The sequence below is a fragment of the Daphnia pulicaria genome, chromosome 4 (genome assembly GCF_021234035.1).
Source record: "Daphnia pulicaria isolate SC F1-1A chromosome 4, SC_F0-13Bv2, whole genome shotgun sequence".
In the NCBI taxonomy this organism is placed as follows: domain Eukaryota; kingdom Metazoa; phylum Arthropoda; class Branchiopoda; order Diplostraca; family Daphniidae; genus Daphnia; species Daphnia pulicaria.
The window spans coordinates 19,382,408-19,401,067 of record NC_060916.1 but is presented as its reverse complement, the minus strand read 5'-3'; the positions used below and the strand labels follow the sequence as shown (position 1 = coordinate 19,401,067).

The window sequence follows — 18,660 nt, the reverse complement described above, 5'->3', positions numbered from 1 at the left end:
GAGGCTCAGCTCTTTGTTGATTCTTTTCATTCGACTTATCAAAGTAAATATTGTTGCAGTTGTCAATTTCAAACTTTTCTCCTAACGTGACATTTCTACTTTTAGACATTCAAAATTTCACAACAAACACAATTAACATGTGTCGGTCCAAAGGATTTGTGATAATTCCACGCAGTTAGTTGGTATCTAAAGTTCGCAATACGAATGGAATAAATAAACTGTCTGATCTTTTATTCTGTAAAACTTACCTCGAAAAGCAATTCGTCGTGTATTTGGTGAACCAAATGAACATCAATTAAGCAATACAACACGAATAAGCACGATATATAACACGATTAAGCAGAATGACAGCTGTTTGGATGTGCAACACACCACAGCTGTGATGTGCAATGGTGAGGATTCTTGAACTTGGAAGCCAGGATGTTCACATTAGAGGATTCACAGAGTACCTTGCAGCGCATGAGAGCGAAAGAGTTCTTTCACAGCGGCAGCAGAATAGATGTCGTTAGTGTCTGATGAAGCGGAAGAACTCTTTTAGAAAACCGAAGAAGAGTAGGGCGTAGGTGATTCGGTTCCGCATAGTTATATCCTTCCAGGGCTCCCTTGCAGATTTCTATGGTAAGGAGAACAGTGAAAACAACGAAATAGAATGACACGAAAAGCAGTCAAAATAATTGTCAAGACAAATCTTTCATATGTTACTAAAATTGAACTATAAAAAGCACCACTGTGAGCACATTTTAATGGTCTTTATTTATAACTAGTATGAAAGAATTTATAACAACTGGCTTACCGTAACTGAGAGAATCATGCTTGCACTTTATTGACATTTATTGGAATGCATTGCCTATCTGCTTGTCTGCAGACCCAGATTGGCAGATATTGGCAAGGGTACAAATGACACACCTCTATCTCTTCATTTTCAACCATTCATGTAAATCCATCTGATTATATATCAAATTGAATAGCAAAGAACATTTTAAGAAATAACAAAAGAAATTTGCACAAACATTCACAATAAAATTGTGCATCAGCAAACTCACCTGTTTAGGCTCAGGCAGGAATGTTTAGACCACTTGTCAAATAGCAAAAATATCCAGTTGTGTTTATCAAGAAAAACATCAACTGACAACGGAGAAACCTATTAAATTAAGTGAAATGTTATTCTCGAATAAAAATTATGTTTAAAGTCATGAAGTTGGGAAGTACCACGAAACCTACCAATTTCCAACCGAAATAATTTATAAAACTCAGATTTGATTCAAACTAACCCTGACAAGTAAATCATGTCAAACTCATTCAAAATTCAAACACAAGTAACTTATGAAAACACAGCAATTAAATAGCTTACTTCTCCTGGCACAATTTTAATCAAAACACAAATTTACATAGATTAGCCTAATGTTTATAGCTTTTTGGAACTAACTAGCAACTGGATTACTAAGGATTACACTGAATATATCCCCTAGCGCTCACTTCATACTTTTCTTTTCAGTGCAGACCGTAAATGCTAAATGACCAACATTTTTCATCATGGAAATGCTGATCATTCGATTTCAATTAGTGGCTCGTATTTGCTTCAACTATTCGTATAGCCATTTCAATTTTCAATGTTTACCTTCTTGGCTTCTTCCATCCCATGTTCCATCCGCCATTGTCTTTGCATGTTCATTCTGCACGCCTACACAGTACCCAAACCCGATTACGCGAATAATCTCAAGTCGATCTGCCACCTTGCGATAAATAAAATAACGGAAATTAATAACAGTTGGGCGGTTTTTATGAAATCTTGTTATGTAACACCATTATTTATAAGTTGTTGATGTAGACAACATGATAAATATTCAAAATCGAAGTAAAATGCAAGTTAAAATGGAATTGAATCCAAACTTGTAAGCAATTTTACTTTGCCACGGCATGAACTACATCAGCAAAATCTATCGTCAGTATGCAAAAATAAACCAGAAACATCTTAAGCTTTTTCTTTCCTTTTTAAACTTTAACATGGAATCTTGGAATTGTGTTAAAAAGAAAGAATAACTACTGCAGTAAGGGGTACTAGCATGAAGAACCCATGTACCTTTCGACATTAGGAAAAACTGAGAATATTAATGCGGAAGTGGCCAACTTAATAAAAGCCTTGTAAGTGAAAACAGTTGTGAAAAATCAGATAATAAATTTTTAACCCTTTTGATTTATCCACAAGCGAAGGTTATTATGATGTGCATAGATGACATCCCATAATAAGACAAATTTCGGAAGAAAAAATAATTAGTGGGAACCAAAACGGAATCAACTCTTATCGGGATTGTACAGATCGCTGAGCAGAGGTGTTACAATTAAGCACTCAGATACTTAAGATGGCAATATTGATGCTTTCGGAAGTGACGGAAACAGTTCCAGAAGATGGAGGATTACAACGGCAGTATCTTTCTCTTTTTGAGTTGCATCATTTTGACCGTGTTCGCGAACTTTAAGTTGGTATTCACATGAGAAATCAAAGGCGAGGATCAAATTGTCAAACGTGAAAACTGTATCGGGTTTCCTTAACTCCCATCGCAACTGTTTTCGCCTTATCAGTATTTTATAGAATTCAATGTAAGTTAGATGCAAAACATCTTTCGACTCTGTTGGATTTTGGACTAGCTGATCCAAAAAATCTGTTGTTCCAAACAGTTCAAAGAGGTATAGTGCGATAGCAAAAGAGCGGGATGGAGTTATCCAGCGGGTTTCCCAGTTTTCCAGAGCAAACTTATACAAATTGAACATGACAAAAGTATTCGGAAAACATCCTTTGTAGGGATACGTCGACTGGTGAAGAACGCTTGAGTGGCCAAATGTGTATGCCTCTGTGATAACAACTTTTTCAATTCGTCAGAATTCTGAATTTCACATTTTTTCCTCAAAACGAGTTTTCCCCATTTTGACTGCGGTAAGGTAGTCTTCGGAATGGCACTGGTTTCTCGCAATTTCATGGCTTCGTTCAAGCATACCCAGCCGTATTTGCGGACACCATCATCGATGTGAGAAATACAGACGGCTCCGACCAGCTCCAGTATTTCGATGAGCTGCTCTGTGTCGATGTCAGTAGGTAGAATCAAACCATCTGGGTCTGTTGGCGCCTTCTCCTTAATAGGGAAATGGGGGTAATTCCCAACGATGACATCAATGATGGAAATTTTGTCCGAAAGGGTTGCTGAAAACAGAGCTGGAACAGCCACAAATCTGTGTTTTTCACTTAACGAGAAGCTACCAAGGATTTTTACATCAATTCCATTCGGACCAAAGCCTTCAACCTAGCAAGGTTTCTGTTTTGAATTTCAGGCAGGAGAGAGTCGATTTTCATTTTCTTTGATAGAAAACCCTGTTCATCACACTCATGTGTGGGGTCTTCATCTTCCTCAGCCCTCTTTCTAGAACAGGGTTTCTTATGTGATTTGGATAGATCATGATGGATCATGCTCGGTCTTTCGTTGCCGGCACATGTGTACTACAGGGAAATTTGCTTGTCCCAAATGCAAAGCTATTGGAATCAACTTTGTAAAGCCTAGTAAAAAAAGGAAGGATAGTTTTTCCAGATATGCATGCTGCACTTCGCACGCATCAGACTTTTACCGACAGAAAAACACAAGCACGTCATAAAATGAAATCAGTTCTAGAAAACCTTCAAATTGACATGATCAAAGACATTCCTTTGGACTACATGCATTTGGTCTGCATGGGTGTGATGGGTAATAAACTTCTCATTCATTGGATGAATCATCAAACTAAACAGCATTTAATCACTCCTGAAATGCTTGAATAAATATAAGACCGTCTAGAATTATTAAAAAATTGGGTTCCAAGTGAATTTTCACGACTTCCTCGCTCTCTTTCGGAACTGTGTCGTTGGAAAGCAACTGAATAAAGACAGTTGCTGCTTTATACTGGCCCAATTGTGCTAAAGGGAATTCTTCCTTCCCCGCTTTATAACCATTTCCTATGTTTCCATGTGGCAATCACATTTCTTTGTTCACAACCTCTCTGTTTTACTCATAATCATTAATGTGAACGGTTTTTGAAACATTTTGCCAGGGAATCAGAAAAGCTGTACGGTGGGCATTTCAGAACATTTAATGTACACTGTCCAGCCACCTGATACCTGATACCTGATGATGTCATGCCATTCGGTCCTTTGGATAAATTTAGTAGCTTCCCGTTTGAAAATTACTTACAGCAATTGAAAAGACGCATTAGGCGCAGCAGCAACCCACTTGCTCAATTAGTCAAACCTCTTAGTGAATCATCCAAAACTCAGAATTATTGCGGATTGAAAACTACCCCAAATTCAGTGATTTTAAAACAAGAGCATAAGAATGGGCCAACTAATCCATTTGAAAACACCAGAGAACGCCAATTCAAAGTAGCACAGTGTGATCACTGGAGGCTGTCGTGCTTGCCACCCAACAACTGTGTTTACTTAAACAATGAAACTTTCTTCTTGATTCACAAGTTGTGCAACGCGCTAGGTTTGTTTATTTAATTAGCCGAAAAATGTCTGTGATATCAAGCTTGTACGAGAATCTTAGAAACGCCGCAAATATTTCAAAAATTACCGAGGTCCAGTTGTTGGAAGATGTCCTATCAGAAGTACGCATTTCCGATGTTAAATGTAAAGCAATGCTTATCCCAATTTTAAATAACGACGGCAATATTTCGGACGATGATACCACCGTGCCAAATGACAATACTTTTGCAGTTTTCCCTCTATTAATGGAAGACAAATTTTGATAGAAGTTTATGTCGTTTACTGATTGGGAAAATATACAAGCTAAATTCAATTATAGTTTTAATTTTTTAATTCGTGATTTTTAATAAAAGTAACTATTAAAGATAATAAAAACAATCAGTCTGCCCTGAAATGTGTTTCCAATCTACTGGAGAGGCAGAATCTCTAAAGCACCCCAGCAACGAAAATAATATTTCTGCTTTTTTTCTACTGCGGAAGGGGTATTGAAAACCCTGGTTGACAAACATTTCCCACTCTCTGTCCGTTTAAATTTATTCAGAAGAGGTTCTGAATAGGAAAAAAGGTACTGTGCTTCCAGACCAGCGTTACATCATGTCTGAGTCATTCGGAGAATGTAGTAGCCACTAAAATATAAGCATTCTTTTCCAGTCCAATAACCATACTTTTTAAATCCAGGTACTAGTGGAGGAAACCTAGCTTCGTCTGAAGCCAACCAGCAGCCATCTGAAGCCATCCTTCTGACCTTGAGTCTAGATGAACTACTGGCTGTTCAAAAGAAACTGGAAATACAGATAATGATTGAGGATCAAAACGAACTACCTTGTAATTCTATAGATGAGCTTATAGAAAAATTGGGAGGTCCACAATGTGTGGCAGAAATGACAGGACGGAAGAGTAGACTCTTTAAAAACGACGATTGTTAGGTAATCAACATTTTCGAAAAGATATATTTGTTTACTTTCGAACAATTTTTTTTTCCTTTTTAGATCCAGCAAATGTCGTGAACCGAAAAATATGTCACTCTGAAAATGATTAACATTGAAGAAAAAAATCGTTTCATGGCTGAAACAAAAATGTAGCCATAATTTATGAGGCCACCAGTGTTGGAACTTCGCTACAGGTATCTACCTAATACATCGAAACTGTGTGTACCTTTCAACTATTATTTGGTATTTTAAGGCTGACCGACGAGTCATAAATCAACGCCAATGTGTTCACATTACTCTGGAACTACCATGCAGTGCCGAGCGGGCGCTTCAACAGTTTGGTCGCACCCATAGGAGTAACCAAGTACGCTTATAAGTAACTTTCAGGAAACGAAAAGATTTGTTAAAAATTTGTTTTATTTTCTATTTACAGATCTGTGCTCCAGAATATGTTTTTTTAATCTCCGGTGTGGCAGGAGAGCGGCGATTTGCGTCTGCTGTAGCAAAACGTCTAAAAAGTTTGGGTGCACTTACCCATGATGATAGACATGCCACAGAAACGTGTGATCTCTCTCAGTTCAACATCAATACCATTTATGGCCGAGATGCTCTGAGATCGATACTGCAAACAATTTTCTTTGCATATCAAGAAAAGATTCTTCTATCAGCACCTGCCTTGCCTCCTTCTGATTACATCGGAAATTTCTTTGAGGGTGAGGGTTGAGGGTTCATTCTTTTATGGTTAAACCCCTCCATTAGGTATATATTTTTTATCCCTTCGAAGATGTTGCGGTAACATTAATTGATGTAGGTATTATTCATGGATGCAAAAACCATTCTGATAAATTTAAACTGGATGATGACTATGCAAATAATGTTTCAAAATTTCTGAACCGCCTTCTGGGGATGCCTGATTGTATTCAGAACAGTCTGTTCAAATACTTTTGCGACACCATGACAGCTATTGTGACTGCAGGCGAAGGAATCCGGTCATTTTGATTCGGGAATCATAGACTTGGGTTGGCATGGGGACTCCTGCTACATTCGGCACTCGCTACCCCACACTAGCTACCCATAAAGCCGTCACTGGCTACCTCCCAATTTGCTACCCCTGGAAAAAGGTATTTAAACAGAAGACTCCCATCCCTTGTGTGTTGTGGTCAACTGATTATTGACTGTAACAAACATTTTAAGGCTTTTGGCATATATGTCTGCCACTCTGCCTATTGTGATATACTTCTTATATACAATATTTTTTGAAGCAAGTAAGTTAGAATTAAATTTGTCATTTGGAACGTAGATGAAACGAAAAAAATTAAAGAAAAAATCTAAAAGGTTTCTATCTCTCTGAGAAAAAGCAACAACGACGACAGAAGAAATCAATAATAAAAATACATTATAAAAAATAAAAGACCCATCCAAAGTTCAAAGAACATCAAATCAAAAGAAAAATTCAATTCAAAGAAGTTACCAGACGTAGGTTAAACATTATATACCCCGTCTTCCAACCCACTTAAGCTAATAAAAAGAAATCATCGTAATTTCAACGAAACCATCGTCGACATACCAACAACCGACTTTGCTTTTAATAACCCTCGGTTCTATCGACGCAGCACACAATTCGTCAAAATGATTCGAGAGAGCGACAGCAGTTCGAGCGGCGAGGAAGGAAACAACCAAGCCACAACCGGAACAAGCGAAAAAAACATCGGCGAAATCACAGGAATCCTACAACAAAGTCACCGAAATCGCTCCTCAACTCAAAACGTATTATCGATTGAGCACGTTTATTAATTTTTTTTAAATAAGTCTTCATTACTAACCAATTTTTCACATTTCAGATAGAAAATAAAAGGGAGAACGGATTTCAAGACTGTTTCCTATTAAAAACTACAATAAAAAATTTTTCTTCGGTCTGCGAGATCAATTAGGAATGATTAGGATCAAAGCATTCGGAAAACAAGCGCAGAAATACTTCAACGTTATCAAGAAAGGACAGTTTTACACACTACAATATGCCAGAGTAGACGAAGCGATCAGTACTGATCAGATTTTTCCATTGATTCACGAAATAGTAATAGCAGAAACCAGAAAGAACGCAGGTAACTTAAAAAAAATTTAAACAAACTTTACAAAAAGGCCCAACCAAATCTAACAAAACTTCTCCCGGATAAAAAAATGACACAGAACCTGATTTTCCAGGAACGAACATGGTTAAAAGAACTCTGCTCAAAGAAACTCAAGATCTTCCCCATGAAACTGCAAAAGGAACAAAATTTCACAAACCCTCCGATCTAATAAAAACACATTACTACATACTTCCATTAGATGTTGAGGCCATCATCCGAAAAGAGTGGGAACCAAATCATGTAGTCAAGGGTGGATACACTAAAAAGGAACTTGATGTCTTCGATGAATCCTTAACACCTGGAGAAACCGTACACAAATTGAAGTCAAAGTTTGAAACAACACTGTAAATAAAAAAATCATGTTCAGATTAAACTTGTCCTTTGGAATGATGACACTGAATTCACCAAAAACCTGGATCTCAAAGGCTGCTACTACAAGATTTCGATTCATCATGCCACAACCAACATCTACATTCAACAAACCTCAATTAACACCACCAAAGGTGGCATAATCGAAGTAAAACCCCTCAAAAAATTACAAAACAAAAATCAGATGTGTCTAACTTTACTTACTTCCCAGGTAACAATTTTCATGTCGTTTTGATGTGCTGTTGAAATACTTTTGACATCAACTTTTAGACAAAAAAAGAATGAAAAGAGTAATATCGTTTGGATATCAATGTTGTCGCGCCAACGAAGTTCGTTTGGACATGAAAAAATAACATCAATTTTGTCACATGAAAATGACGTTTGAATATTTTTTCTCCGTATGACATTGAAACCACGTCTAATTATGTTTATAACAAAGATATACAAAACACTGCCTTAAATGGATGTCAATTAAACCGCATGACATTGATATCAATAAAAATGCATGAATTAGATATCACTGTTAAAAAACTTAACAACTATAAACGCCCTAAATTCTCGCTAAACCAGATCTGGGGTTCCCAAACCCGAAAAATTTGTATCGTATCGCAATACGAAACGTTCGGGGTTGTATAGAAGACTAATAAAAGATACGACATGGGCCTGTATAGAACCTTCAACCTTTGACTTCCGAGCCCAGCTCGCTAACCACTTGACCAATTGACTTATTTAAATGTTATATATTTATGAATTACATTTGAACCTGTACGTAAGGACTTAGAAAGTTTTATAGTCTTTGTTAGTATAGAAAATAAGAGTTAGAGGGTAGCGGGCGTGTTGGTCGAAAAAACTAGTACTTAAACTTAATATTATACGATAGAATACTTACGTTTTCAGAAATCGATATAATTTTAATAAAAGGAAAGGGATGCATGCTTGAAAATATTTCAAGTTGGAAAATGTGATATGTATAAATGAAAATTGATCTACTTGACAAGTAGTTTGCAAATACTTTTGATTAATACACAATTTTGGTTCACTGCACGTCAGTTTCATGTGATCTTTTCAATTTTATTTGGGCAGTTAAAAAAATATATGTTATTGGTAAAAGCAGTGGAAGATTAATGTGTGCGTTTCATATTTCAAAAAGGATGTTAAACAGCATTAATTTATTTATTAAGATGTCCATTTTCTATTTGAAAATGTATTATATAGAAAATAGTACATCATTTAAATGTCCGTTTCATAGCATAAATTGTAAAAGAAAAACGATGTGAACATAAATTTGTAAATTACGTGTCCATTTTTTATTCGAAAAATGATATAACGAAAAGCATGTCAATAGCAAGTATTTGGAATATGATGTCAATATTAATATATCAATTTCATGTCAATTTTGCATTTCAAGAATTTGTATCGGAAAACGTTACATCAATAACATGTCGTTATGATATTTTAAAAATGATATTGAATTTTACACTTAAAGTACGTGTCCATTTTTTATTCGAAAAATGATATTTAAAAAAGAATGTCAATAGCAAGTCATTTTCTTATTTGAAATATGATGTCAATATTAATATATCAATTTCATGTCAATTTTGCATTTCAAGAATTTGTATCGGAAAACGTTACATCAATAACATGTCGTTATGATATTTTAAAAATGATATCGAATTTTACACTTAAAGTACGTGTCCATTTTTTATTCGAAAAATGATATTTAAAAAAGAATGTCAATAGCAAGTCATTTTCTTATTTGAAATATGATGTCAATATTAATATATCAATTTCATGTCAATTTTTTATTTCAAAAAATTGTATCGGAAAACGTTACATCAATAACATGTCGTTATGATATTTTGAATATGATGTCAAATTTTACACATTATTTTCGCATGTTTTTAATTTACGTAAAATTACTGAATGTCAAATTCACGTGATTTGCATATACAAAAATTGATGTCAATTTTTGTACAGTAAATAATACATTAAAAAATATCAGAAAATAGATTAGAATTTTTCATTAACAAATGTAATGTCACATACATATCCATTTCGTATCATACATGGGATGTCAAATAATTTATAACAAATTCATGTCAAATTCATGTCAACTAATTGACAGGAACATCAAAATGACATGGGAATATCAAATAGACATCCCAATGACATCCAATGCTACCTGGGTTACAGATAAAAATAAGTGTGTTTATTTTAATTTTGTAATTTATAAATTAATTATTATATTATAATAAGTAATATTATTATTAATAATAAGTATGGAATCCCCCTTTTTCATATTTTCCTTTTCTCCTTTTTCTACCATTGGGCTGATTCTCCGACAATTCGATCTCTAGAACCGTAAGCATTAGGGGGAAAACATTTTTTAAAAAATACATGAAATATGATCAGGAAACACAAATTGCGACACATACTAAACAAGATGCGTAGCAATTAACTGACACAAAAAAAAATTAAAAAAATAACAAACTGATTACCAAATTCCACTTTGTATGGGGAGCCAATACAGAAAACCAAAACAACCAACAAAAATGGCGGACATAAAAACAATTGACACGATAAACCGCGATGTGAATTGTCTTTATTCCAACCTGACATGAAAAGACTCATCGACACTTTTATAGAAACGCGCGGCAAAAAAATAACCTACGATCGAGTGACTTTCAAAAAAGCGTCACAGAAACGACAGTTCCCAAAACACAAAGATAGAAAAAAAAATAACAAGAAAAAGAAATTAGGCAAAATTCGACTTAATTCAAGACGACTGAATAAAAATCGTGTACAAAACGACAAGACATTCAAGATTTCAAACGCGATCCAACCTTTGAGAACTGACAATCGCACAAAACCAGTTCCTTATTCAAAAATATCCTGATCACCATCGCAATTCCAAATCACTTGAAGTTAAAATTGGGAAAAGCTACATTTTGGAACCATGAAATTATTGATTTAATTATTAAGTAACAAGCATTTCACTTAGATTACAATATCTCACTTCAACTGCGCATAAAATGCATCCACCCTGCGACGAAGAATGTCTGGAATTCCAAGAAGAAAAGGAAAAAACCCATGACATGGATGACATATAAGAACCATATTTATCTGATATTGAAAATGGACAAGAGAAAGGAGGTGACATGCTAATAAGAAAAGTTGAGTCAATGATACCAAATTCATCCATGGAAGTAACAGAGTCATCGGTACGATTTCATATGTTCGGCGTTAACATACCTACCATTTCATTCTTTTCTTTTAGTATAAAGACCTGTTTGAAATCAACCACAACACTCTCATACTCAAAATGTGCCACAAATTGTGCGCCAAATGCAATGAATCAGATAAAATTTTTCATTTAACCAAAAATATGCAAAATGAAAAGGAATGTACCCCTCAATGCTTAATTGAAAACTGGAATTCAATTCGTAAATTGCATGGCGAATGTTCGCAATTAATGAATATTATGTTTGAAGAAGGCTATGTGTGTCGTGAAGAAATCGATAGCTATCTACAAAAATATCGAGCACAATTGATTCCATTCTACGTATTGAAAAAATTCCGTTTACAACGGTTTCAAGCAAGGGCACGTTACCAAATACCTGCAAATGTTCCAATAATTCCAATTCCTGCAGTCGATCAGATTCAGGCAGTAGATCCGATTCCGGCAGTCAATGGAGAAATTGCAAATTATGCGTCAACTTTTAATGGAGCCACCCCAGTGGCAACAAGGACAAAACAACCAAGAAAATAGAAATTAATGTTTGTGCATATAGAAAATATGAAACATTGGGAAATAATAAATACTTACGAAGAAGTAAGTCAAGGAAGAGAAGAAGATCTCAAAACCGAATCACAACAAGACAATTTCCCATTTCCGACCAAAACTGACAAAAAGAGAAAAAGGCAAATGATCGTTTGCCGATAGAGTGCTGATTTTGTGGAGTGGCTTCTAGGAAAGACACATCTTCAACAGACACGCGTCGTTTGGAGCATTTCGGAAATGGCTTTTCCGTTACAGGTGCCAGTTTCTCTATGCAAGCAGAAAAGGGTGAAGTACGTATCGTATCAAAAAATCCATCGTCCAATAGCCGAAGACTCTCAAGAATTCCGGCGGCTTTAGTTAATGGAGTAATGGTATCTGAATTACTCCTTAATTTTTTGCTGATCGATGTAGAGACTCTGCAAACGATTGCAAAGAATCTATTGATGACTCGGCAAACATGTCAGGGGTAATATTTGCCGGCTTCAAATTCTCCTTCATGGTGGACTTAACTTTGGCTGGTGGAGTAAGGATTTTTCGAAGGATGGGTGATTCCTTAAGGATTGGCGTCGACGCTTTTGGAGAATTCCGACATCCGACATCCGATAAGTTGGCCGACAAATTATTTTCTATTGAATTCGGAATATCAAGAGGCCCAAGTGATGTCCTTAATTTCTCTAGTTCCAGCTGTAAAATCTTCCGAGCTTCAGATACCAGCGCGCGAGCGTCGACGTCGGTTTCACCCAGTTTCTTAGCTTCTTCCGTTTCCTTGGCGCTTTTAAAAGGGCAGGCGTTCTTCAAGAGGACTTCGATGTTTTCGGGGGATGCTGTAGCCACTGCAGATACATTCGTTAGGCCAGCATCATAAAGTAATCTTGCGGTATGAGACAGCATGGATGGCAACCGTATCGAATCGCAAAGTTGAAATTGGACTCCAAACTGCAAGCGAGACTGGAAGTAACCAACAAAACGTAAAGCGTTTTCCAGCCGAGTCGGTGGCAAAAAATGGTCACCATACCTAGAAAGATTTATTACATTTTTACTTTTTTGTTTGATAAATATGATTGAATAAACATACCAGCAAAAGTAACCGTTTGTTGCTGCAAAGACTGTAGAGTTCCTTTATTCATTTTGTAGGTTCGAGCCACGTTGGCTAGACGGACTTCATTCGTTAATTCATGGAGTGCAAAGACCGTATAGAATCGTCGGTGGATGGCCATTTGCCTTGACTGTTCAGAATCCGTTGTAGTGACGGTGCCTTTCCTAGCTCGAATCAGAAACCGTCCTTCAACTCCTACCGCTTCTCCAACGCGTTTTTGGCTTTCATTTCAATTCTTCCCATAGTGTCAGATAATGACGCCAGTCAATTTGCGTCATCTGGTCTGACACATATGTCGGGAATCTAAGCACAATAAAAAGTTAAGCTTAGTTAAAAAAAATTTTAATTATTATTTTGGGAAAAAACCTGATAGACGAGATGAAGATCACTATCTAGGATTAGCCCTCTCCTCCTGGCCGTTTTTAGTTCGTTAAGGAGAACCAAGCTCTCGTCCGGTGACAGCGACGACGCTAAACAGGCGAGCCCCAGTTGAGTAGGAGTCAGGCGTTCTTTACCCTCATCGACTATTTGTCGGCGAATAAATTCGTTGCTCACTAACCAAGCGACACAAGCTTGAATCGCTGCATCTGGCACGTCATTTAACAATGCGAGCAGTGTGCACGAAGCATACAATTTCAAATCCTCTTCTGTTGAGGCTAATCCTGTAGCGATAACTTCTAACATGGCCCGTTTCATACTGGAGGTAACAGTCCTAGATAAGTCAGTAGAAGGTGTTGAATCTAAGAGTAGGCAACTCTTTAACGGTGGAGGTACAGCGTTCAACATTCTTTGAACTCGTTGTTTTTCAGAGGGTTGACAGATGAGGTAACTGTAAAAATAGATATAAGTTAAAATTTGAAACTACAATTATTACCAGAGTCTTATATTACCTATCACCGTCCGTGTCTACACCGAAGCGACCAGCTCGTCCAATTATCTGTCGGTAAACTAGTTGATCCATCATCGTTCCGTGAAATATAATGGTACGAATGATGACTCGATGAACACGCAATTTGACACCAGAAGAAAGGGTGGATCTAGCAATCAATACTCGAATAACGCCATTCCGGAATGCTGCTTCGATAATTTCTCTTTCTTCCGTAGTTAAACCGGCGTGATGGAAAGCCACACCAAAGCGAATCGTTTTACCCAGTTCCGGATCTAGTCCAGCAGCAACTTGTGCTAATAAATCTCTTTTCAGTTGTTCGTGGAGAATGGCGCCGTAGAAAGTTTTTGGAAAGGATCAAAGATTGACGAATTCGTCGCGGATATTCTGGGCCATTGTCTCGCACCACTCTTTAGACGGGCAAAAGATCAAAACCGAATGACCATCACGCATCGTTTCAAGACACAAGTAGATCGAATGTTCCATGTCGTTGGGGACGAGACGAGCCGGATCAATCTTTCTGATTAATCGAAAGTCCGGGTGGCAAATCTCTTTACCGATTTTGATGTGTTCTTTTAATGCGATGGGTCTGAAGTTTGTTTGATAAAGATCTGCACGCAACCATTTTGAAAGAATTTCAAGACTTGGCAAGGTCACTGACATTCCAACTATTTGAATGGGAGATCGACTTCCACTACGAGTTGCGGCATACAACATTTTGGTTAGCAGTAACTCTAGGAGATATCCACGATGAGAGTCTCCAATTATGTGAAGCTCGTCTACCACAACTATACCCAACTGGTCAAGGGAACAATCTTCAATTAGTCTGTGGACGAGACTATTTGCCTTTTCGATGGTGCAAATGGCTATATCACAGTTATTGAGGCCACCAGGTGGACTACTGGATCCAGCAAAGCTCTCCACTCGAATACCAACGTCTTCCGTGACGCTTTACAAAAAAACAGTTTTTTTCTCTTGCAACAGCTACGAAAGGTGAAACGTACAATGCTGCAAAATAAAAACCAGTGTAAGGAAGTGTGAGTTTTCTATTAATCATTATATTAATACACAAATGAATTACTTACCCTTCTTTTTAAAATCAACCACTGTTTTCAACATCAGCAATTCAGAAACCAGGGTTTTGCCAGATGACGTAGGTGCACTGTAAATCAGGTTGCTTCCAACCGATACTTTTCCTGTCTGAAGACAATAAACTTGCCAGGGAAACAACGTGGTAATTTTCTTTTCATCATATTTCTGTACAACAGCAGAAGGTAAACCCTGGTTTGTTTTTCTTCTTGTTTTTTTCAATTGCTAAAGGCAATTAGGCTAAGATAATTTCAAATGGTGGCTTCTAGATCTTCTAGGATATTGTCCCCTATATGGAAACGAATCACAAGTAACAAAGTTGTAAATAGTTTTAACAGGAGCTTTAAATATTATTGTGTTTGTAACGTAATGTAACGTAACGTAAATTGTGTTTATCCAGCTATGATGGATAGGGTAAAGCAAAAAGTCATAATGTGTAATCAGAGGATAGCAAACTTAACGGAGCACATTAACAACACCAATGCCCAGTTAAGTGAGGTGAATGCCATACTAAGGGAACAGTCCCAGTCAATCACAATGTTGACAGGCGCTATGCCGGCCATACAGGAAGGTGTAGCGAACCTTAGAACTACCATACATGAAAAAACGAACGATTTCGCCTCAAAACTGAGAGCAACAGAGGAAAACATTGCAAGAACATTGGCTACGTTAAGGAGAGAATCCAACAAAGCCCAAGATGTTACAGCAACTGAACAAAGGGAATCGATCAGACAGATTACTGCTAAAATAGTATAGCTTTTTAGAGCCCCAAATCCGGACATCAGGAATCAGCTCCAACGTTTATAGGTTTCATTTAATGATGGTAAGGCCAGAGAGATCGAGGAAAGCCCATTACTTGATTCTCGTCAGTGTCAGTGGTCTCTGTTTTATGAATGCGTCCCCAAACAGTGTTGCACGATTGAATGTTTGATTTTAAAAGAAATCGCGCAACACTGTTGTAAGTACTCTATTCATACGGAAAAGAGTGTGTCATAAAACTTTTTTTTTACAATTGAATTTTAAAGTAAAATTATTAAATAATTCACGGGACACGAGGAAAGGCTATGTAAAATTCTGAAATAAAATAATAAAAAAACACACATTTGTGAAACAGATAGCCTATACCAGAAAATACGTGTGGGTGAAGCACGTAAACAGTAAGGAAACGGGAAAATGACTGATCACCCCTGGCGGACGACCTGACCCCTACCGGAAAACAGGAGTATTACTTCAAGAGAGTATGGGGCTATTTTCATTTGGGAACATTCAACATACAATTCAACATAAAATTCAACTTATTAAATGGCTTTTGTTAGCGTTGTACCCCCTTTAGGATCCATTTTAAAATAAACAAAAACAAAAAATTTTTGATAGCTATTTAAGCAAAGAACAATTACGGTATTTACCCAAAGTTTGGGAACGTGCCAGAGAACCTCATGCAAACAGGCCATTTTCGCAACGTTCCCAAAAATTGAATTTTTGACAGAGGACAAAAAAATTTTGTAGTTTTGACTCCCTGATGTCGCAGAATCTTAAATGAAAGAAAGTCATAAGAAATTCTATTAGTGTTTTTACTACCAATAAAACAGTTTTTTAATAATTTGTTGAGAAGGATGATATTAGTTTTTCAACCAATGGGCCACAGAATTGAATAGTACGATCTTCTTTAAAGGAATGCAGTTTTTCTTCTAAAATAAATATCGTTGGAAGTAAATAACCCATACCGATATTTTCCTCACCCTGCATAATGATAAGGAAATCAACTACTTCTTTTAGAATTTTCAGATACTCTTCAAGGAATTTTATTTCGACTGGCTGGAACGGTTCAATTTTCAATGTCACCATCAATTTGAATAATTCCGTTTTCTTATTTGTAGCAAATTGATGCATTCTGAACTTTGAGTTGTATCCTGAATTCCACCTTGTGTCGTTTTTCTTCACGAAAAGGCCACCAAGTTCCATTCTAATCATACCTGACGTATTGTCACTGAAGCTCTGTGTGATGCAAAGTTTAGTAACTTTCGTTTCAACACTTTTCATGATGGTGTTAAAAGTGGGATCAGTAATTTTATCCAAGTCCACAGTACAGCATAGATTTGACAAGTGGCAAGCTCATTTCGAATGTGGTGGCAGGCAAATTGGCAGTAACCCTCTAGGCAGCTGACTTGGTTGTGGAAGATTAGATAAAATTGTGGAGAGATTAAGAAATTCAACATGGTTGTATTCTTCATCGCATTGTTCTTCGTCAAACTCTGGAGCACCAGAATGTACACTAAATTCTCTTGCCGATTTAAAAAAATTTGAGCCGTTATCTGTGGTCATCATTGACACTTTTCCACTAATGTTGAAATTGCTGTGATTTTTTTCAAGAAGACGGCCAATGACTAAATAGGTAGTTGGTCCAATTATGCGTTTGATCGTCAGGCAGCCACTAATTCTCTTATCTCTTTCGTTGAACCAATGAACGGTTTCACCAATAAATTTTTTTCTGTGAGGGCTACTCCAGCCATCTAGAGTAGTGGCAACAAAATCAATCTTTTCAAGTGTATCAGCTAGCTGCTTCCTTCTCAATTCGAACAACTGTTCAACCTTTTTGTAAAAAACGTTCTTCCGCGAATAATCAAGCTTTCACCAGCTAATTTCTTTGTGTAAGTAATAAAAGCTTCACTTCCAACGTGGTTGAATGAAAGTCTTGATACTATCAAGTATTCCTGTTGGTAAAACATACAAATAAATCAAATCAGTAAATGTTATAATGAAAACGTAAATAGCTGCGACCCATACAGTGATGTAGTTATCTAACGCATCTTGTGTTGGAAACTCCCATTGTTCGATACTTGTTACTGGCTTTAGTCTCTCCGTAACTTTCTTGTTTTTAGCGATTAGATCAAGAAACCGAGTCATTGCAGTATTGTCTGTCGGTGTGCAATGGCTTTCCTATATTAAATCACAGTGATTCACGGTCATAAGCTGAGAACTGAAAAACTTAAATACCTCAATGTGACGTTTTGCATTATGTCTGCTAGTATTTGATGCCCGTAAGAACTTAATAGAGCCATCCGCTTTTTTGGGGGGAGTACATCCTAATAGACATTTATACTCACATGTGGCTACATCTTTTACTTCACGCACAAATTCAAACATTTCTGGTGGAAGCCAGACTTTCTTTTTGGATGCCACACTTCCTTCCTCTTGGCAGCTTCAAGTAATAAAATGATTTAATTATTCGAGCAAAAATAAACCACCGATTATGAAAAAAAGTTTACCTGTTTTCAGCTGTACCACCATGTAAATCCATTTTACAGAAAATGTAGGCTTAGCACTTAAAACTCTTCGTTTATTAGACCCGAGACAGGCGAGATGCATACAAAATACATAAACAAATAAAAACATACACCTAGTAACAAAATTCATTGATAGATGGCGCATGAGTAAATCTAGCGGAGGCGGCGCTTACCGCTCGCTCAAAAATTTTTAGCTAAGCTTCCGCTTAAAAATCTCCACTAGAGCGCGAGCGGAGCGATCGGTCAGCGCTTACGGCAAGACTGCAGCTTGGGGAGAGTTGTTGTGTATTGTGCCCTTCTTCCCGTGACCGCTAGATGTCGTGCTGCGCTCAAGCGCTGGTGCTTGGAAGCAGCGAGCAGGAAGAAGGGCAGTCTGCTTCGGCTTAGCTGGTAGTGAGTAGCTCTTTCGCCTCGTCGAATACACTTAGTTACTTTACTTAATTAACTACCTGGACCTGACAACTTAACACTGTATGGAACAACTTGGACTCCGCTTGTTATGTTGAGAAGCATTGGGTTAAACGTTTTTGACTCATTGTCATCAGTTAAAAGTTTCATCACTCAAAGAGCCTCAGTTTAGCGTTGTGATG

The 18,660-nt window shown here is 37.0% G+C and overlaps 1 long non-coding RNA gene and 1 pseudogene across 1 annotated transcript; both read right to left on the bottom strand.

The window, feature by feature from the left end:
• Positions 1 to 9: 9 nt before the first annotated feature.
• On the bottom strand, positions 10 to 11,958 carry LOC124335949. Its single transcript, XR_006916966.1, has 7 exons — positions 11,761 to 11,958; positions 11,552 to 11,650; positions 7,756 to 7,863; positions 1,619 to 1,733; positions 1,044 to 1,141; positions 794 to 944; positions 10 to 613 (listed from the first exon to the last, which is right to left on the bottom strand). It is a non-coding gene; the product is annotated as an uncharacterized LOC124335949 (long non-coding RNA).
• Positions 11,959 to 11,966: 8 nt separating this feature from the next.
• On the bottom strand, positions 11,967 to 18,084 carry LOC124337819 (annotated as a pseudogene).
• Positions 18,085 to 18,660: the final 576 nt, after the last annotated feature.